The sequence below is a fragment of the Primulina tabacum genome, chromosome 9 (assembly GCF_025594145.1).
Source record: "Primulina tabacum isolate GXHZ01 chromosome 9, ASM2559414v2, whole genome shotgun sequence".
Taxonomy (NCBI): domain Eukaryota; kingdom Viridiplantae; phylum Streptophyta; class Magnoliopsida; order Lamiales; family Gesneriaceae; genus Primulina; species Primulina tabacum.
Window position 1 is genome coordinate 24,395,467 of NC_134558.1, and position 23,272 is coordinate 24,418,738.

The 23,272-nt window shown below is 36.5% G+C and overlaps 1 pseudogene; it reads left to right on the forward strand.

Moving 5' to 3' along the window:
* The first annotated feature begins 1,748 nt into the window (after window positions 1-1,748).
* LOC142555015 (galactokinase-like) lies at window positions 1,749-5,682 on the forward strand (annotated as a pseudogene).
* Window positions 5,683-23,272: the final 17,590 nt, after the last annotated feature.

The window sequence follows — 23,272 nt, forward strand, 5'->3', positions numbered from 1 at the left end:
CTAAATTCTATCTATATTTAGTGAACAACATAATATATTCATCCATTAAATATATATAATGTAATTCAAGACTACACAGAGCTTGAGTATATTTCTTTTTCTTCTCTGTATCTTGACTGTTAAAATAGTCTACCCCTATAAATTATACTTTAAAAATGGTAGCCATTCTTCTGGCTATCTGACTAAGAGATTCTCCGGCCAGTACTGACTCTTTGGTTTCTACCGAAGTTATGTCCCAAACAATTTTAACTGATCCGATAAGAATCATTTCTAAAAGTTTAATGAATCCTTCTATGTTGAGATCAAGTGTTCCTGCTGCGCTCATAGCGGATGTCCAATCATCTATGAGGTCCTCTCTGTTTTTGAAGTCTAATACATCTAGGTTAAGTATAACCTCATCAAGATGTATAGGTTCTAAAACATATTTCTCATAAGATGTTTGGTGCAAAGGAATTTGACTTCTCCTTGACCTTATTCCCGCTGGGTGTGATTCTCCATTAGTATAAAAATCTGGTTGGGATTCTCTCATATTTATATTCTGAGATCCCACACTTTCTCTTGGTGGTTCCTGAGAAAATGACTAGGTTATGGTGGGTTTTTCACTCTTAGTTGTGTCATCTTTAGATCTACAACCTTGAGATTTGCAAAAAATTCTGCAAGTTCTTGGAGATCCTCGAGACTAATCTTTTCTAAAGTTCTCATCAGACTAATTTCTTTTTGAGACTGTTTTGATAAGATTGGTCATATTTTCTTCTTCAGTTAAAGGTTTGGCATTACTTTGGTCTTCCCTCTTTGGTATAATAAGGGTTCAGTACCAAAGGACATTGGTAACCTTCTTTCTGAAGTCTTTTTACTAGAAATTGGTTGTTGTTCTAAACTTTTAATTTTTGTTTGAATATCCTTTAATATTCCAAGAATTTCTTCCTGGGTTTCAAGGATTTTCTCCACATTTTGTGGTACATAATATAGCATATTGCCATAATTTTGTACTGTCTTTTGAATTTCTTTAAGATCTCCGGAAAGTTTAGAGGAATCCGGTAGTATTTCTAGGAACCTGTTATTTTGAATCATAAGTGTACCTTAGGATTCTGATAAGTTCCTTCTTGATATCTAACCCTGATTAAATCTTCATGTTTCAAATATTTTAGAGTTCTGAAATAAATCCTGTAAATAATTAATCTCGAACATGGGTTCAGATTCATGTTATTTGAGAAAATTCTCCTCCTCCAACAAAATCTTGTAAATAATTAATCTCTAAACATCTTTATTTTGTGATGTTTAAATTATTGATTTTTTAATTAGAAGGGATACAGTCATCTCAAAATTAAAAAATGTAGATAAAGCCTAAAGGTATGATTGAATTTAAAGATTCAAATAAGGATAGGATTGTAAGACTATTTTAGGAAAATGAAAAAAAATTCATCAATAAAGTTACGTAATAAAAGTATAATTGTAATTTTAAATTTGAATAAAGTTTCATCAAATCAATTAAAACATAATTAGCAGGAGTCTAAACTTTAATAATATAGTAAGCACAAAAACTCATATGTGACCATCGGGTCAATTTTGTCAAATACATAAAATGTAAGATAGATGAATACAAATTATCCATAATAATAATAATAATAATAATAAATAGTATAGATATATCATGTGAAAAAAATGCCCAAAATTAATAATAATTTTTAAATGGTAATTAATACCACATGAGCAGTTCAGTTGCACAAAAATAAAGAAGTATTAAAACTGCCGAATTCTGCTTCAGTTTATCAAGAATCTTTTCCTTTTCCTCGATCCATACAGGCAACTTTTTGGAAAAAAGATCAAATCTTTCTACAAAATTTATCTTAATCCCATCCAATTCCACAGGCCTCCGCATTCTGCTGAACAGAATAACATCTACCCTCTCTACAAGTTTCTCTCCAAAAAAATCTGAAAACTTGTGAAGAAATATCCAACTGAAGCCCATGGCGAAAAGCGAGGAGCTGCCAGTGCCCATTTTCAGTTCTCTTGAGCCTGTTTATGGAACCGGGTCGCAACTAGAAGAGGCCGAACTCCGATTTGCCAAATTAAAATCCAAATTCGTTGAGTTCTTTGGCCACCCCCCTGTTATTTACGCTCGATCTCCAGGTTATGTATATTCACATACGAACTACACATTTGTAATCCATCTAGATTGGTTTTTTTTTCCCTTTTTGAATGTTCTTTTTTTTTTTTGTAGGGAGAGTGAATTTGATTGGGGAGCACATAGATTATGAAGGATATTCAGTTTTGCCGATGGCTATCAGGCAGGATACCATCGTGGCAATACGAAAATGTGACAAAACTGGAGCAGGAAAAGTGCTAAAGATCGCCAATGTGAATAGCGAGAAGTATCATATGTGCACATACCCTGCTGATCCTGATCAGGTGTGATGAGATTTAGCTCGGAGTGTGTGTGTGTGTGTGTGTGTCAGATCTTGAATGTGAGTAAGCTATGTGAGGTTTAAAGTGGAATTTACTGCTGCAAAATTCTTCGCAGTTTGGAGTTTCATTGCATGGAATTGCAGAAAAAATAATATTGGGTATGGACTGTGTGACAGACGAAGATAAAAACGATTAGGATGCTTTAAGTTTTTAAATACCATTTCTTAACCAAGATTTTGCATCTCAGTCATTTGTAAACACCCTATTCAGGGTAGTAGAACTATTTCTATGTTCCGTTGAATGAAGATCTTTTTTTTTGCCAGGAAATTGATCTGAAGCATCACAGATGGGGTCACTATTTTATCTGCGGGTAAGATACCCTGGCTCCAGTGAAAATCTTATTATGCCTGGTATTCATCCGGTTGTAGGATCAAAACATTATTGCATTTATATTGTTTGAATGATATCTAAAATAATTCAGTTTTTTCAATCCTATATTCTCTTTATGTTCTTTTCTTTTTTCAGGTATAAAGGATTCTATGACTTCGCAAAATCGAAAGGTTTAGATGTTGATGAGACATTGGGACTTGAGGTTGTCGTTGATGGCATTGTCCCTACTGGTAATTTTATCCATTTTAGTGAACATTTGCATTAAGTTTGACCTGCTAATCTTGATGAAATTATTCATTAGTTCCATTATTCTATATTTTAGATGGTTTTTTGTCATGTAGGATCTGGTTTATCGAGCTCTGCTGCTTTTGTTTGCTCATCTACAATAGCTATAATGGCCGTGTTTGCGGAAAACTTTCCCAAGGTATCTTACCGAATTGGTGTTTTATATTTTAAGCCTTACATTAGTCCTATCCTAGGTGCTGTATCACTTTAAGTCCATACATTGATCTCTGTCCTTTCTTGTTTTTGTTCTCTAGCTTGTGAGTGGTGAGCAGCGGTTAGTCAATAATTGTTTGCTGTTTTCGTGCATGAATTAATCGTCAGTATCTGTAACACTGCTATTTCAAATTTCAAACTCCAGAAAGAACTTGCTCAACTTACTTGTGAGTGCGAAAGACACATTGGCACTCAATCTGGTGGAATGGACCAGGTATTTTATCGCATTTAAAGAGTACTCCTGTATTATTTGTTGTGTATCATTAAAAAAGCTGTTACTTATTAAAAAATGCCGTGATGATTTTTTAAATGAATTTCATTCAGCATTCTCGTTCAAGATTAATTCGCCTTTTACGTTCAGTAATAATCTCTTATCCATGGCAGATATATTTGTATTATCTCCCTTGTTGCTTACAAGAGATTTTATTGGTCCACTGGACAGGCAATCTCTGTGATGGCTCAATCTGGCTTCGCAGCGCTCATTGATTTCAACCCTATTCGTTCTACTGAGGTGCAGCTCCCTGCAGGTGGATCATTTGTCATAGCTCATTCATTGGCTGAATCTCAGAAAGCAGTTACTGCTGCAACTAATTACAACAACAGGGTTGTCGAATGCCGTTTAGCTTCTGTGAGTTCATTTTAACTTCAGGTTTTCCTTATTATTGGGCATTTGAGAATGCTTAAATGTCTCTTTAATAATGAGTTCAAAATGCTTTTCAACTGTCGTAACTTTTCAAGCTCAAAATGGTTTATTTTAACAGTTTCTTTTCTTTCCTCCCAATCTCTTCGAGTACCTTAATTGTTAGAAAATTCCAGATTGTCTTAGGCATAAAGCTAGGAATGAAGCCGGAGGAGGCTATAGCCAAAATCAGAACACTTTCAGATGTTGAAGGTCTGTGCGTGACATTTGCGGGTATGCGTGGATCTTCTGATCCAGTTATTGCTGTAAAGGTATCTATTCATCATCTAAAGTTTCTGAATCTTGTTGCTGGATCCAGATGTATTTGTTTATTACACTGCCATAATCGTGCTTTGTGTGAATCATTTAGTGTTTTCACCGAATCGGATTGCCTATCAAGTGCCTGGATTCAAACTTTTAGTTTCTTGTGGACATCTTGCACATTTTATACTTTGGGGTTTCTTTGTCGGTCTCATCCACAGGAACTATTGAAAGAAGAACCTTATTGTACTGAAGATATTGAGAACATTACGAATGAAAAGCTGCAAGCTATATTTGCCAATTCTCCTTCCTCCTTGGATGTGCTGAGAGCAGCCAACAATTTTAAGTTGCACCAGGTGAATTTGCACCTTTTTACACTTTTCTTATTGTCCGATCTCTGATAACAGTGATTGTTTCATCAACCGTCTGTTTCATATTTTAATTATTATTGATATCGGCCTTATTGTTTCTCATTGTTCCTATTCTCCGTCTCTGTCGACTATATCTTCCAAACGTATAAAAGCTCATTTTCCATTGTCGCTTTTTGTTGATATGCTACATTTTCAAATACTGTATTGGCTAAACTGAAATAAATTTTCAGAGAGCTGCACACGGCTACTCCGAAGCCAAACGTGTATATGCTTTCAAAGATACGGTATCCTCAAAGTTTAGGTGAGTCGAGAGTGTTCTTATGATACGTTTTCTCAATGCATACAGTTCGTCTCATTTTCTTTACATATCTTCAGTTTTGATTGATTTTTATTTAATTACAGCGATGAAGAAATGCTTAAAAAGCTCGGGGAACTGATGAATGAAAGCCATCATAGCTGCAGCGTGAATTATGAATGCAGGTAAGAATAACAATAGAATTTATCCTAGGTGTTTTTTTTTCTCACCTTTTATAATCATCAGCTGCCCTGAATTGGAAGAGCTTGTGAAGATTTGTCGGGATAATGGTGCCCTTGGGGCAAGACTTACGGGAGCCGGATGGGGTGGTTGTGCAGTAGCTCTAGTGAAGGAGAATATTGTTCCAGCAGTTTATCCTTAACTTGAAGGTTAGTGTCTCCCTCCCTCCCCTTGAATATGGTAAAATCCCCTCAAACGGCCTTTGAACATCAATGAATATTGTTTCTTTATCTGTCAGGACCAATTTTATCAATCAAGAATTGATAAAGGGGTGATCAACAAGAATGATCTTGGCCTTTACATTTTTGCATCCAAGCCATCGAGTGGTGCTGCCATCATCAAATTTTAGTTGCTCTGCTGCCTGATAAATCATCTGTGCTCATGGTAGATTGAATAGTTAATCCACTGTTTACTGATGATGGATCGCTTTCTATATATTTTTTTGGCTGCAAGAATAAAGATGCATTATGTTCCCTCAAAAATTTGCCCCATTTATTGAGGGGGATTGTGCTGTGAAATGAATGGATTGAAATTTGAATCGAGTTTGATTGCTATGCCATATAACCACTATATGTACTATGTTTATGTGTGGATCCTGCGTATAACGTCAACGAGATCTCCAGTATAATGCGAACAACTGCGAATAATCAAAACTAGCCAATATTTAGATATATTACCAATAAACAATGGAAATTAGCGTAGAATGAACACTTTCTTTCTGTTGGCTCTTGTGTATCTCTCTTTGTCGATTTTATTTTGAACCCTTCTGAGGTTGTAGAAACAAATTGGAGTAGCAAGATTCCTCACAAGTCAACCGGACTGCCTACTGATCGGGGAGAAAAGAAAACTGAAAAAATCCCAAAACGAGAAACTGGGATATATAACGTCGCTTCATCTCCAGGAATGACAATTGTAAGCATCAACAAGAAACTATCGGCCTACTCTCAGTGTTTTTTTGGTTATTTCTCCCAAAAACCACTCGTTTCTCTGCTATCATCTTCATCATCCACATAGATGATAACTTCATCATCATCATCATCATCATCATCATCCTGATCATCATAATCTATGTCATCCTCATCGTCGTTCATATCTGAATGTAAAGATTAAACTCTGGTGGCGGTGGACAATCCTCTGTCTCAGCCTTGTCTATCTTCATCACAAGGTGTCTGATGATCCTCTCATCTCTGTCAAGCAAAGCTGTTAAAGCCGTTGATCCATTGGGCTTCCAGCTCAAAGTTCACTAGGATATAATGGACATTTTTTGCTTTCTGTATTTTGTAGGCCAGTTTACGCATACCCCAGTCACCGAATCTTCACATCCTGCCTTTCTTTTCTTTCAAAAATTCTGTAAGTGTTTCACAAAATGAAAGAACATCTAAGACTAAGACCAAAGAAAACATTAAATTATTTCATTGCACGATGATGTAATCGAGCAAATAGAAAAATAAGAGACTTGAAAAGCACGAAGAGGACAAGAATCTGAAGGATAAATGATACGGTTTAATAAATACCAACAAGAATGTAATCCAGGGCCGAACAAATCATGTTACTTCACAAGAGAGATGTTTTACACATTGAAAATGAAAGAGCTGAAAAATTTCCAGAAGTATAACTGAAACGTCTACTCCTAAAATACTACTGAAAATATATTTTTTTCGCCTTAGCCGAAACAATCATACATACATATATAAAAAATCGTCCCACTTGATTTACCAACAACCCAACTACTTAATAAAAATAATTGCGGTTAAAAATCCAAAAGTGTAATCGACTGAAACGTTATTGTTAAACGTAAATCAACCACATAATACTAAAAATCTGTCAAACCTCAAAGTATAAAAATCATAAACGTTTGAAATATTTAACCATATCCCTCATAAAATCATAAAATGCGGAATAAACGCAAGGTCCTTGGGCTTCTAGTGCGCCACCAGCCCTGTCCACTTAGTCCTCAGCACCTCCAGTCTCATCATCAACAAACTGCTCACCTGAATCAATCACACCTAGTGAGTCTAAAAATTCAATACATCTGAACCGTTATAACAAAGTACATATACATATCATGCAGTAGTTAAAAGTACCGTAATTAAAATAATTTTCATGATCTTCAAAAGCATGAACTTAAAAATATTCATGAACATAAACATAAACATTATCAAATTATGTCATCATATACGTATTCGTTTTTCCTTTATTGAATTAAGATCATTAGTTGTGACTTTCGTATCAGCTCATGTTCGATGGATCCATCTACGTATAACCATGGTACCAAGCGGCGGAGACATCAGCGACACTCTCACCCGTCAACTGAGTCTTGGCCTTACATGTTTCGTGATCATATTTATAAGATCATGAAATTCGAACAACGTAACCTGACTGCATGCAAATCTATGGTTTTGTTAAAATGAGTGTCTAATTACTTTAATGCATTAAATGCATGACTTTAATATGAATATGTATTTTCAATTATTGTTCATTAAGATTGCATAATATAGGGCTTTTAGTAGTATTTCACGCTCAAACGAGGAACGAAGAACAGGGACAGTAAGGAAATTTTTTTTTATTAAATAATCATTTTTAATTATTTATATATGGTGTAAATAAGTGTGATTTTAAAAAATGGGCCTTGTTAAATGATCGAGCAAAACTTGAACTGTAAACTCCTTAATAAAATTTATAAAATTAAGGCTCGAAATAATCGCAAATGCACGATGTCAAGTAATAATATAGTGTACCAGAGTACGAGTATCGTTCCACTAGAGACTATATTTCGTAATTTTTATCCTCAGTTATTAAAATCTTTAGCAACGAAAATTTGGATGATTGTTTACTACTTTAATGATTAAATAAAAGCTCAATGAAATAGTTCAAGAATTTAATGATGAAAAAAATAAGCTATAATGGTTGATTAAAGTTCAATGAGAAATTAATTTGTTGGGAATCTCGGTTCACCTACCCCTCGTCATTTACTTAATTCATTCGACAGTGATCTACGCTTCCGACAAGATTTCCTATCCAATTGAACACGCCCTCTCGAGCTATGCCAAACTAATTCTACTCAGTGAAGTAATTAAATCTCTTTAATTATTTATGAATGGTTAATTGCATGTTGTTATATGAAATCTCCTAGCTTTCGCCCTACCAGATTATGACTATCGACGCGTATCCGATTTCATATTTCTATGTAAATTGTAAATCCACGGATTATGCTACTCGTTCCTTTCCCGTGACTATTCTCTCGAACTCACTAGCAATATTAAATCTTTATTAAAGTTAGCCACGTTTCAACAACACAATGAAAATAATATTATAATCAAGAATAAATCAAAAGTCGATATGTGAATTAACTAAACTCGGTTTCGGGGTATGATCCCCTTAAATCCCAACAAATAATGTAAATTAGCTACTCGATGTCATAATTAAACTACACAAACAATATTTAATTAAAAGAAACAAAATCGAAATATTAGACGTGACGAAAATGCGACGAATGTTGCCTGGAAATCTTGAAATTTTCAATTCCAAGCTTTCTCCAAGTCTTTTCTCCTCTAAACTTTGTGGCTGCTGAATGATGTTTAATTTATGTCTCAATCCTCCTAAAAATCGTCCAATGATCCTTTCCATATCATCCCCCCTCAGAAATAAAGGAAGAAATCGGCCATAAAATGTGAGGCCCGGGGCCGAAGAGGGCGGGGGGTGATCGCCGGTGCCATGAGGTTGCATGGACAATGAGCAGCTCCTGACATGCTTCTAGGTGGAGTGAACATGAATGAACCGATCCCACACCGGAATGAGAGGGATTCCGAGACTGTTCAATGTAATAGACTGTACAGTTGAAGAGGGCTTAAAAGATTTGATATGTACTACTCATATCAAGAAGTTGCATCTTCTTTTCGGTAGCTCATCACATAAGAACTCCAAAGTTAAGCGTGCTTGACTTGGGGCAATTCTGGGATGGGTGACCCCCTGGAAAATTTCCTAGGGTACGTGTGAGTGAGGACATAAGCACGCTAGAAAGACTCGTCTTGGTACAGTGAGACAGTCGTCGAATCTGGGGCGTTACAAGTGGTATTAGAGCCGACCTCTCTTAGTACAGGTGTGATTCGGGGACGAACCAAGCGGAAGCTGGTGGGCATGTAAGGCCCGGGACCGAAGAGGGTGGGGGGTGATCGCCGGTGCCATGAGGTTGCATGGACAATGAGCGGCTCTTGACAGGCTTCTAGGTGGAGGGAACATGAATGAACTGATCCCACACCGGAATGAGAGAGATTCCGAGACTGTTCAATGTAATGGACTGTACAGTTGAAGAGGGCTTAAAAGATTTGATATATACTACTTATATCAAGAAGGTGCATCTTTTTTTCGGTAGCTCATCACATAAGAACTCCAAAGTGAAGCGTGCTTGACTTGGGGCAATTCTGGGATGGGTGACCCCCTGGAAATTTTCCTAGGGTGCGTGTGAGTGAGAACATAAGCACGCTGGAAAGACTCATCTTGGTACAGTGAGGACAGTCGTCGAATCTGAGGCGTTACATAAAATCTTTCCAAAATTAAGTGGTGCTCGGGCGGTCAAATTCTACCGCTCGGGCGCTAGCCTTTCTGCCATTTTCTTTTGGCTTGCACATTTTTGTTTCGATTTCAGTTCTCCGGACATTTCACCTACAAATTCATCACGTAAACGTCAGACACGTACATATGCAGATGTTAATTCTAAAATGAACAAAATGTAAATGAAATTCATGCATGAACAATGCAAACACACACAAAACTAATGCAATAAAACATGTAAAAACGACAGCTATCAACTCCCTCATACTGACCTTTTGCTTGCCCTCGAGCAAAATAGGTCATAGATCACAACCAAGACACGAAACAAAACACAAAGTAAAAATACAAACACAAATAAATTCGATGGCGTAACAACAAATTGACATCTCATGCCTCAGCGGGTTTTTGAACTACATCCAATTTTTGATTTGGACGGAAAATATGTTCGTGTGTGCGCTGTGGGTTCTAATAGCTTGTGCTTCAGATAGTTTTATTCGCAAATTATGTGAGTCACCTTCAACACGAGTTTTCACTCTCCTGAGTTCCGTTTCTATTCATGACGACTAGTAAACACAGTGTAGTAGGATTTCATGGTTGTACAACGATATGTAGTGGGAATAATATCATAAGTGCTCAAGTGGTTCAAAAATATGGGGAGTACACAGATAATTTTCATTATGCACTTGTCAGGATTTTCATCTGACATTCCTCAACGCCTTATATCTCCATCTTTTTAGTCTAGGGATAGGATTTCATCCCCTTTTTTTGGCTCCCCCATACCTTACATCCCCTTTTGTTTTGTTTTGTTTTGTTTTGTTTTTTTGAATACGTGTACATAATTTTCTAATGTGTACTCCCTAGGCTTTGAATATATGGCATGTTCATTTATTTGGCCTAGGGATGGGATTTTCAGGTTCCATGCACGATTGGGGAGAAGGTTATTCCATGTTTATTAAATATTTCTACTCGAGTTCATGCCACTAGTCAGTCACTCCTTTCCACATACATTTATTCAAGTTCTACTCACATCTTATGTTTTTCCAGTTTCCCCAACAGATTTTTAAACTCGACTGTCATTCACACCACTACCAAAACCCACTATACGTGCATATAAAAACTCACAATTCATGCTACAGGGATATTCATAACGAGTGACAAAACTAAGAAACATGTCATTCATTAAGCCCAAAACCATCATCAGCTAACAATCTGCTTGTTTCACCATCAATTTTCACACATGCACAACACAAACGACCCTCTCATACTAAGTGTGTGCAATGTCCCCATTGCACCAAAGACTAAAACACATAAACGACACACCGATGCATAAAAAAAATGAATGCAGTATAAATGACAGAATGAAACAACAGTGATAACAAAAACGTAATGCAGCATAAAAATAAAAAAATGAAAAGAAGGGAAAACAGTGAACTCCCCTGATCAAGGCTCATCCTCGTCGTGTTCTGGTGGTGGCACTTCCGATGCATCCCCCTGCTACTGATAGTCATACTAAAACTGGAAATGGGGAATGAACGACGGAGGTGGTGGTATGGTCCCTCGGTCAACGCCCCCTTGGACGAGCATAGTACGCATCATGGACTCGAGATAAGAGAAATGTTAATTGAAGCTCGCGTTGACTCAATCCTGATGAGTCATGAAGGCGAGAGTCTCATCCATCTTGTCGTTTTGGGAACGCCGGCGGGGCTGTGGCTGCATGCGACGTGGGGCGGTGCTTGTCCCATCTACATCTCCCTCGTAAGTGGGGAAGTCACTATGTCGCTTAGCACTTTTTCTCTGTAGGTCTTCCACACAAATATCCTTCATCGGCTGCAGCCACTCCTCATCATCATGGAACACAACCCCCGTACGTGCACACAACTCTGATGCGATAGTGCGAAAGAAAAGATCGATGTGGCTGCTATGAACGCTCATCATGATTTGAGAATTGATGAGCTTTCCCACATTGATGTCGTAGTCCTGAGATAAAGCATATATCACCACTGCCCGGTCCTTTTGTACCTCGCTCTTGTATGAGACTGACATCGTTCTCCTTGCAAAAAACAAATACCAAAGGGCAATATTGGCCTTCAAATATTTCTCGTCGAAACAACTCGGTGGCCCCTCTAATGATTTCCAGGTCGCCCCTGGATGACACATAGTTTCGAGTATCACAGTGTAATCGTGGGCAGCAACCAATGCCTCGAAGGCGGAGTCATCAACCTATGCAGTTTCTAATTGTTAGTTAATCGCTCTAGAATCAAACCGCACAATTCTACCTCGAGCAAAAGCCTTATGAGCTGTCCTTTCACCTGCATTGGCATAAAATTCTCGAACCACGGACAAAATAGCAGCAGTTGGTTGACTTCCATATTTTTCCCATCTCCGCCTACCCAATTCCACAAGAGGCCCTAAGTGTATATCCTCAAATTGTCGATGAAATCCCCTCTCGCCTATTGGGTTTCTATTAATCTTAGCATGATCATATCGAGCTCTAGCCGCCTCGTTCACAAAACCATTTCTATCAAATGAAGAAGATGAGATAGAGTCGGGATTACCTTTCAATTTCTTTGGAGCCATTGAAAAGACGATGGAGATTGTGAAGTGTGTTGTAGAAGGTGACCGGAGAGAGGATGCCGCTTGATTCTTATGGAGGAGTGCGAGCCATGCTTCTTGAGACCTTGAACTAATCGTAAATCATTCTGGGTAGATTTATGTTCAATGCAAGTGGCCCATAATATAAATCGTTTTATCGAACTAAACCACGGTATTGGGCTGGAAGGGATCTCCACAACCCTTGGACTGGATGTTCACTTCCTAACATAACATAATTCCTCCGAATAGGTTGGAGAGATCCCCGGACACGTTCTCCACCTTCAAAACATGTAACATAATTTCATCACAAGACCAATCGCATACCTCAAAAATAATTATTTTGTACGTTATACATACTTACGAACATCGTGAAACTCGTTGAATCTTCCTCGGACATGCTGCCCTAACATACTCAAATTTATACGCAAAACAGCCTTAAAGTGCATTCAGACACGTACAACTCCCGAATTAAATAAAACCACTTAGGACGTACCAATCGACTCGTGACTCAACCCACACATAAAATACATCCTAACCTATTGCCCAAGGTCCTAAACAAGCCCCGAACCATGACCAAACCCTGTACCATACACAAAAAACAATCTATACACAAGCTACCCAAAGAGTGACGTTATGGCACTTATGCGCTTCATACAACTTCCTATTGATTCTAACTCGAACTAAACTCGAACCAAGCCCTAGACTCGACCCTTAGACATATCTTAAGCCTCTGGTCCAGCCCGTTCCAGCCCCTTAGTCCACACAAAAGCCGCAGCCCTAGACTCGAGCCCTCACACACGCAAATAGCTCTTCATGACTCCAGCCACTCTTCCGTCCAGCCAGTCCTAACCAACCATTACCAGACCTAACACGGGACCCTAAGACCTTACCTAGACCCTAGTCATGAGCCTTGGTCCAGTCATGCAAGCAAACTCACGCTGAACCCGCCCGCCCCTTATGTACGCGGTGAGCTTCCTTCGACTCCTACTGTTCCAGCGGCCTAACGGACCTTCCTAGGCCACTTAATGACACCTCAACGCATCCCATAACATGACAATACGTAGCAGCAAGCCATAGGATCGGTCCAAGTGAAGACGGTGATTAAAAGCTCGATAAAACGAAGAAGTTTATGCGTAATATCTATCGAAACGCGTTTTAATCAAGTTCTAGCATATGTAGAATTAAACCAATGAGTTTTCATGCATATTTTATATAAAAATACAGTATATAACATGATCAATGCATAAAAGAAAGGTTTAGACATGCCTTTGCGTTAAAATGTATGGTATATCGACAAACAAACGCACGGGAAAACGGAGGCCGAACGGAGACGGATTGCTGTGTTTAATGGCTTGAAAAGTGACTAAATTAACAAGGATTGTATTGTGGTGGTTGGCTTAATATTGCTGATGGGAGGAAGTTGAAAAAATCGAAACTTAGGTGATGCAAACTTTTGGCCAAGTGTGTGTTCTTGGGGTTTTGGTGTGTGTTGTGTGGTAGTGTTAGGACTCTTTTATAGATTGCTTAGAATGTTTATTAGGTGTTTTAGTTTAATAAAAACACCAATTAAATTTACTAATTAAGCTTTCAAATTTTAAATTATTAATTAAACTTTCTAATTTTAAATTAAGAGCTCTACGATTTTAAAATTCTAGCCATAACTAAATATTACCTAATTAGATTAATTAAGTCATAAAAATAATTTTAAAAATATTTTATTTCGAGTGGACATATTTAAATTCCTTAATTTCAAATTTTGCTAAAAAAATGCTTAACGTCTCATTTTCATCCGATAATTTAATTTTAGCCATTAAATGCTAAAATTTATAAATCCTTTAAAATACTTAATTTATTGGCTTAAAATAAAAAATAACTTAAATTTGTAACATCTTAATCCTCTACAGTCTCTTTTTCCGGTTCTGTATCGAATATTCGTTTGAAAAACTAAAACTTGAGAAAATATTTTAAATTGCATAATAAAATTAGTATATATACATTTAAAATAATTTAACACATAGCATGTATTACCTAAATTATTAATTAAATAAACAACTTATTTCAATCATGCATGTGGTTTACATGTACTAGTTTTTGGGCACTACAGGCTTCGTTACTTGATCAGTAATATTATTTGCAGAGGCGACCCTCAACTGATATGTCTCCTCTTCTGAAAATCTTCTGGATTATGTGTAACTTCCTCAATATATGTTTGGATAACTGATGATAACTCAGTTTCTTTGCTAGTTCTACGCCATCGGTGTTGTCGAAGTAGACTGGGACTGGATCAACCTTTTGAGGAACGACACCCAATCCTTGAACGAGATTCCTCATCCAAACCATCTTCCTTTTATGTAGCTTTGTATTTGGCCTCAATGGTTGAATCCGGAGTTTTGTCTTGCTTGGAACTCTTCCAGCGTGTTGTTTTACTTGGAGCTCTTCCAAGAGACAACATTATCATTGAGCTTGAAAAAAAATCCATTGTTTGAATTTGAATCATCCAGATCTGATTGGAAGATAGAATCAATATAACTTTCAAATTTTAATGATCCACTCTCGTAAACCAAGAAAAAATTCTTAGTTCTTCTCAAGTATTAAAGAATAACCTTCACGGCTTTCCAATGCAATGAACCGGGATTCGATTGATATTTATTTGCAACACTAAGTGAAAATGCAATAACAGGTCGAGAATATATCATATCGTACATTATAATGTCTATGACAGACGCATATGGGATGCGGCTCATGATTTCTATCTCATAATCAATCTTAGGGCACATAGACTTAGATAAAGTCAAACAATGATACATTGGGAGATATCCTCTCTTGGACTCCTTCAAAGAGAATTTCATCAATATGGTATCGATATAACTGAATTGGGTGACCCCTAGCATCCTCTTTGATCTATCTATATAGTTCTTTATTCCTAATACATAAGATGCAACACTCATGTCTTTTATAAAGAATTTACTAGTTAACCATACTTTAGTTGACTACAACATCCCTACATCATTCTCAATGAGTAGTATGTCATCAACATAAAGTACTAGGAATGTCATTGCACTCCCACTAACCTTCTTGTATACACAAGGTTCCTCAGGATTCTTGACAAAATCAAAGTCTTTGATAGTGTTGTCAAATATGAGGTTTCAGCTTCTTCATTCCTATTTGATTCCATAGATGGATCTCTGAAGTTTTCGTACTTTATGCTCACTTCCCACTAACGTGAATCTTTCAGATTGAGACATGTAAATCTCTTCCTTAATGGTGAATGCTCACTTCCCACTAACGTGAATCTTTCAGATTGAGACATGTAAATCTCTTCCTTAATGTCACCATCAAGGAACGTTGTCTCCACATCCATCTGTCATATTTCATAGTCATACCTATGCTTCTTTGGCTAGCAATATCCTACTAGACTTGAACATTGCGGCTGGATAAATTGTTTCCTCATAGTCAATACCTTACCTTTGAGTAAATCTTTTTGCTACCAATCTTGCTTTGAAGGTCATTACTTTCACATCTGCTCGAAGTTTTCTTTTGTAAATTCATTTTCTTCCTATGGGAACAATTCCCTCAAGTGGATCTACTAAGGTCGAATACATGGAGCTCATCTTGTACTGCATGATTCAAGCCATTTATATGAATCAGTATCAAACAATGATTCTTTGAAGTTTCTCAAAACACATCTTGGAATGAGCTCATCTTGGCCTTCTTCAAGAAGCAAACTCCTCATCCTCTTAGTGACCTTGAAAACCTTTCGGATCTCTTAAGATCTTATGTTTCTTCAATTGGCTGTTGGGGTGTGGGTTCTACTATTTCAGAAGTGGGTGATTCCCAAATTTCTTTGAGTTCTATCATTCCACCTTTTCTATCCAATAGAAACTATTTCTCTAAGAATGTGACGTTCCTTAAAACAAACACATTAGTTTTATTAGGATAATAGAAATGATATCCAATGAAACTATTTGGAAATACCACAAATTAGCACAAATTGTCTTTACTATCCAATTTGGTTCCCACTGTCTTCTTCTCATAAGTAGGAAATCCCTACATTTTTAATAAAAAAATATTTTGGGTTTTTTCCCCATCCATATCTCATATGGAGCTTTATCCACTTTCTTTGTATGGACCGGGTTCAACAACATTGCCGCAGTTTCAAGCAAATCCCCAAAAATATGTCGACAATTCAGTGAATCCCATCATAAATTGAACCATGTCCATTAATGTTCGATTACGATGTTCTGACACAACATTAAACTGGGGTGTGGCATGGAAAGTCCATTGTGAGAGAATTTAATTCTCCTTAAGTTATTCTTGAAACTCGGTATTTAAGTATTCTCCACATCGATCAGATATAAGTTTTTTAATATTATTTCCTAATTATTTCTGTACTTTAGCTCTAAATTCTTTGAACATTTCTAAGGCCTCAGACTTATATTTCATTAAATATGCATACTCATACCTCGAGAAAGTCGTCAATAAAGGTAATGAAGTAAGATTGACTATACCTTATGCTAACACTTAGTGGGCTACACACATTTGTGTAGATCAAATCAAATAGATCACCTGCATGTTCCATTTTCCCCAAGAAAGGGGTTTTGGTCATCTTTCCTTTCAGACATGACTCACATGCTTCAAGAAAGTTAATCTATGACATTTCAAACATATCCTCTCCCACTAGATTGTGCGTCCTTCTCTGGGAAATATGTCATAGTCAAGTGTGCCACAAGTGTGCTTGATTTAGATTATTTTGTTTTTTTTTTTTGTTGTTGATATCGTGTTTATTTGGAAATCATTAATTAGAATATATTGTATTTTCAAGTTATAGAGATCGTTTTGTCATTTGTATGTTCTAATTAAACATTTATTCTTGTAATATTGCAAACACTTTTAGCAAATAATCAAGAAAATTCATCTTTATCAAGTATATAAACGGAAATAATGTTTTTAACCAAATCTAGAACACATAAAATATCTATAAAAAACAACTTAAAATAATTTTTGTAATATTAAGTAAACATCTTTTACGGCATTTGCAAAAACTCTTGCTTCATTGCCCATCATTAGGAAATTCTCACCATCCCTTAGTCTTATACTTCTTGTCATCATTGCCTGCAAATCATTGCATAGATGAGATACACATCTAATATCAAAGAATTTGAATTAATTGAGACATTTGCTTCAATATTAAACATACCATTGCTAAAACTCTTATGTGCTAGATATTCCTAGTAATTGCACTTCCAATGTCCAAGCTTCTTGTATTGGTAGCAAACGTCTTCAACCTTATTGGACATTGTTGGCCCTTTATAAGTATTTGGAACTTGCTTCTTACTTGGTTTATTTTTCTTTGAAGGAGCTAAACGTTTCTTCCCTTTCCCTCTTCCCTTTTGGGCATTTATTTGTCCTAGACGTGGAGGCACTTAGAAAAAATGTTTTTTTTTTTATGGTTGCTTCATAGATAGCTACCATGTTGACGACTCTTCAAGGCTGACCTAGAGCTTGTTCATATTGAAGTTTACCACAAGCCTATCAAACGTCATCGATTGTGACAACAACAGAATTTCCATAGACAATTCGTTTGGAATTATAAGGTCCAGACCCGCTAGCTTCTCAATGAGCCAAATCATCCTTATATCATGTTCATGGACCGAGGCCCTTTCTCGTAGACGTGATGTCATGAGCTCCTTGACAGTAGCATGCCTTTATGGACGTTTTTTTCACCATACAGCTCTTGCAGGTGACCGTAAAAGTCAGCAGCATTTACAACTTCCTCAAACCGCAAGTGCAATTCATTTGACATAGAAGCCAACAGATAACTCTTAGATTGCAGATCATGGTCCCATCATTTCTCAAGCCTAGCCAATTCCTCAGTAGCTGAATTGGCAGCAGCCATTTTCGGAGGCACTTTTTAAAGAATATATGCTATTTACTCAGAATTTAAAATAATTTTTTAATTCCTCAGTCAGTCTAGGTAATTTGGTCCGATTAGCTTGTTCTGATCGAGTATAACACAGAGAATTTCGGGATGACATCGTAAATATACTGAAATGGAAACAAAATAAATATTACAGACTATTTTAAAATATTTTAAAAGACGTAAAACATAGGACTTTTGTTTTTACGATTTTTTCCCACTATTTTAACATTACGGGAAATCCAATTTCATTAATGAGTACGCAAGGTCTAATTACTAAATTATGATTGCGAATAATATCAAGCAATCACAATTTTCAAAAGGTAGATCTCAATTGTAACCCCTTGTAACCCTCATGTAATTTTTGCCCCACGTTTGAGGAATGCCCAATAATATGATCTCATTCTCTTCATGTGTCGAGTTAGATCGGCCCTTTTTATTGCTTTAAAAGTACTAGAAAAAAATTTTTTTTTTTAAACCTCACTTAGCATCGGCCGAACCATAAAATATTTTGACATCATTTTAAAAATAACCATCCAACTGCTATTTAAAAATCCAAAGGAAAATATTTTAAAGCATAAAATTGTCAAACATTTTACCAAACCTAAAAAGCAATAATTTGAAAAGAATAGCCCGTACTAAACCTCTCAAAAATCTCTCAAATGCATAAATAAATAAACTTAAAAATCTTTAACTTAAATCATAAAGCATAATGCGGAAAATGTAGCGCTGATCCTCGGGTTGTGTGCGCCTTCAGCCCAGTCAAATCACTCATCAAGTCCTCCCTCAATACCACCTGCATCCATCACACCTAGTGAGTCTAAAGACTCAACACACCATAATCTTTATAACGAGTAATACGTAATACAGTCAACATATAACGGTGAAAAATACTTGTATTTAAAATATCGTTTTCATGAAGATGCATAATCATAAACATTTTCGTAAACATTTTCATGATGCATAAAACTTAAACATAAACATTTTCATAACATGCAAACATGAATTTCCTTTTCCTCAACATGACATAAAACCTTAAACATAATCATGAACATTTCCTTTTTTTTTTCCTTTGTTGAATTCAGATCGTTAATTGTGACTTTCCTCAACATGACATGACATAAAACCTTTAACATGATCATGAACATTTTTCTTTTCTTTTTCTCTTTTCTTTTGTTGAATTCCGATCGTTAATTGTGACTTTTCTGACATGACATGACATGACGATGGATCCATCTACATATAACCACAGTACTGGGCGGCGGGGACATCAGCGACACTCTCACCGGTCAACTGAGCCTTGGCCTATCATGATCGAATAAAAATACGATCGTCGGGGCTCCCTCTGGGGCATTCTCCCATGAATGGGCTCCCTCTGGGGCCTTTTCCCCTCACGATATTCTCATTCTTACCTCAAACCTCATAACCTCATAACCTCATATTCGTAATAATGGAAACACGATCGTTGGGCTCCCACTGGGACCATAACCCTCACGACGTCGCCATCATTAACGAATTAGTCACAATCACTTCACTTCCTTCAACATTTATATTCTCACCACTTTATAAAAATCATGCATAACATAACATTTTATTTTTGAAACCAAGCATGCAACATGTCTTTTAAATGTCTTCCTTAAATCATAAAAATCAAATAGACATTTTAAAAATCATAATTTAATCATGAACATTTCATAAACATTTAAAATGACATTTTAACCTCAAAACATTTACAATAACATTTTGACATGTTAAATCATAAACATATAAAATTCCCTAAACATTTAAAATATCATTTTAACATATAAAATCCCATAAACATTTGAAATATCATTTTAACATAAAAAAATTTCCATAAACATCCATAACTATAGCAAATAATCATATTAGCACATAAAACAGCATTCAGGGCACTGCCATGACGTTTACTAATTTCTAGGTGTAAAATGACCGTTTTACCCCTGGACGTATAATTTCCCGTTTTTGACTTTTTCTTAACTTCTTTGACTCTAACATGTCCCAAATAATTATTTAAGCCTACAAGAATTTTTCCATATTTTTATTTAGCTTAAATCGAGGACTTTTAATTTAATCTTTAAATAAGACGTATTAACACGTTTTAATCTCGAATTAAACCAAACCTTAACATAAAATTCCCAAATTAAAAAATTAGACTTCTAATAATTATTTGAGCTTAAATATAATTTTTCATAATTTTATAAAGCTTAAACCTAGGCTTTTCAATTAACTCGTTAATTAGCGTTTCGTGCGGCGATTAAATTCCGAATAAATCCAAAACTCGTTATTTTGATCCCAAATTTTAGACATAAAATTTCTAGTATTTATTCTACCCTTCAAAGTCATGAGACACACCCGTGGACCCATGGATTTAATTTTTAGTTCTTAAATCTCGTTTTTGACCCTTAACCGAACACACCGAGCCATCTCCTAATTTACTCGAGCCGCGCTCCAGCCACCTTGAGCCAAAACCTAGCCAACCCATCTAGGGACCCTACTGTGCAAGCCCAGCCCGTAAAACAAGCCCTAGCCCGACCAAAACTTGCTTGAAACTCAACCCAATATTCTGCTGTGTTGTGTGTGTGCTTCCTTGTATGTCTAGGACTCCTAACCCAACCAGGACTCTCCCAGCCGAGCCACCACCGAGCCCACACGTCCCTAACCTTCCCTAGACCACGCCTAAACCAAGCCCAGACCAACCCAAGTCCTTAAACCCATGTACGAAGCGCTGCAAGCCTGCTGCAGGAAAAGGCAAGGCTGCGCGTTCCCTTGCTACCCTGCTGTCCCCACGTTTTGCTCGAGCCAGCCGCGAGCCCACCACTCCAGCCCCTGGCCCGACCCCTTCCTATCCTCCTAGGACTCTGATGGACCACCTAGCCCAGCCCCAAACCCCAGCCGCAGCCCCCAGAACAGCAGCTGATCGTGAGTTGCTTGGGGAGAGTCCCAACTTTCGTGGACTCTTCCTAGGACCTATCCACGACCCTTAGGACCCAACCCCCAGACCTGGTCGAGCCCCTTGACCCCATGCATCAAAACCACACCCATGAAGACACACAACTCACGGCCCTTCTTGTCTAAACCCATCCTACGGTTCCAGCTTTCCTCTGCTCCTTGTTGCAACGTTTTAGGGTGATTAAGGACTCCATAAAACATGTAAAAACATCCCTCAACCTATCCTAATCATGGCAGCCCCTAATCAACATAATATTCATGTTTTTGGAACAACAATTCACAAGTTTACCTCATGTACATGCAATATTTCGAAAATATTCATAAAAACCTCATGCTTTTCATTCAAATATAATTTAAACAATAATATGATGTGATGAACGAGAAAAGGAGATGTATGGCGTGCCTTTGCGTAATTAACGCACGAAAAACCCGTTGACGATCGCGAAGAACGGACGAGAACCGCGGCTTTACTCTCCCTAAGCTTCCACCGAATTTTTCCTTAAAAAATATAGTGTGTGCCGTGTGTTTTTCTTGCTTGGGAAAGTTTTGGTGTGCTTGAAAGTGTGTGGCCGATTTTGTGAGGGTTTTGGGGTGAGGTTTTACATATTAAATACATAAAAATCCACTAATTAGGCCTTAGGCCCTTTAACTATGATAATTAAGCCCATTAAGCCCATTAGTGCTTAAATTAAAATATTAAAAATAATTTTGTTTAATAAAATTTGTGAATTTATTAGCCGGGTCGCCAAAACGTTCGAGTTTTTGTTAAAAATCAAACACCGATAAAAATTACGCCCCAGCGTATAAAATCACCTCGAAATCCATTATTTTCAAAAATATGAAAAACCATCAACCTTATTTTAAATAATAAAATAATTATTTAATAAAAACATTTTACATTTACAGCCCTCGGTCCCCGTTCCTCGATTGTCACTTGAACATTCCTTAAAAATACCATTTTAATGCAACCATGTAGGAAAATATATTTTAAACATGCAAATATGCACAACATAATTAATTCATGCAATTAAAACATTTAATTAAAATACAGTAAAATTTAATAATTGCTTGCATGTGGTTCGCGTGGACCTTTAAATTTTCGGGGCGTTACAGTCTAATTACTAAATTATGATTGCGAATAATATCAAGCAATCACAATTTTCAAAAGGTAGATCTCAATTGTAACCCCTTGTAACCCTCATGTAATTTTTGCCCCACGTTTGAGGAATGCCCAATAATATGATCTCATTCTCTTCATGTGTCGAGTTAGACCCATCAATGTCAAACCTTAGTGGATTGTAGCCATGAGATCCCCCAATAATATGACCCGAAATCATGGGAGCTCCACGTAGTTCAAATCAAGTATATCAGTGGAGCCACAAACTTTCGTCGTCCAAGCCTCCCCTATAATATGAGCCCTTGGGTAGCGTTCATCAAAAACCACCGTTGATGGAAGACAAGGAAATATTAAACTTTCTTTTAATTTTCCTTTCAATGAGCTTGATTTAAATTTTGAATCTTATTCAAATGAGGGATTTTAATTTTAAAAAATTTGTCTCATAATTAGTTTTAAAAACTCATGTCATATTTGTTTGTATGTTTGCTGTATTCATGAGCCGCTTGTTATTATATTAATAACAGCGTACATACTAATTATTTATAATATATCACATGCATAATAAATAATAAAATATGATCGATAACTGAAAGATAATTTATCCATATGAGCCATATATAGATTTATGTCCAAAACATATGCAAACGCAATGATGCAAATGCAATATTACACAAGCTTCCAATATTTTACATGTTTTCGATCTTCAAGCCTCTTGAGGATCTGGGCCTACATCTTCAAAACTCGATATTTCATTAAATATAATATTTACATTAAATTTTCATTGCACATTGAGATAAAAATTTAGGAAATAAGAGTAGGCCATAAACCAAGCTCACTTTATATAATTGTCAAATAATCATAACATACACTAACAAATTTGTCAATGCTCTCGATCATCATTTTACCATATAATATCAAATATTATATTAAATCCATAATATCACATATTATTAACAAATCATGTATCTTGTAAATTATCAATAAC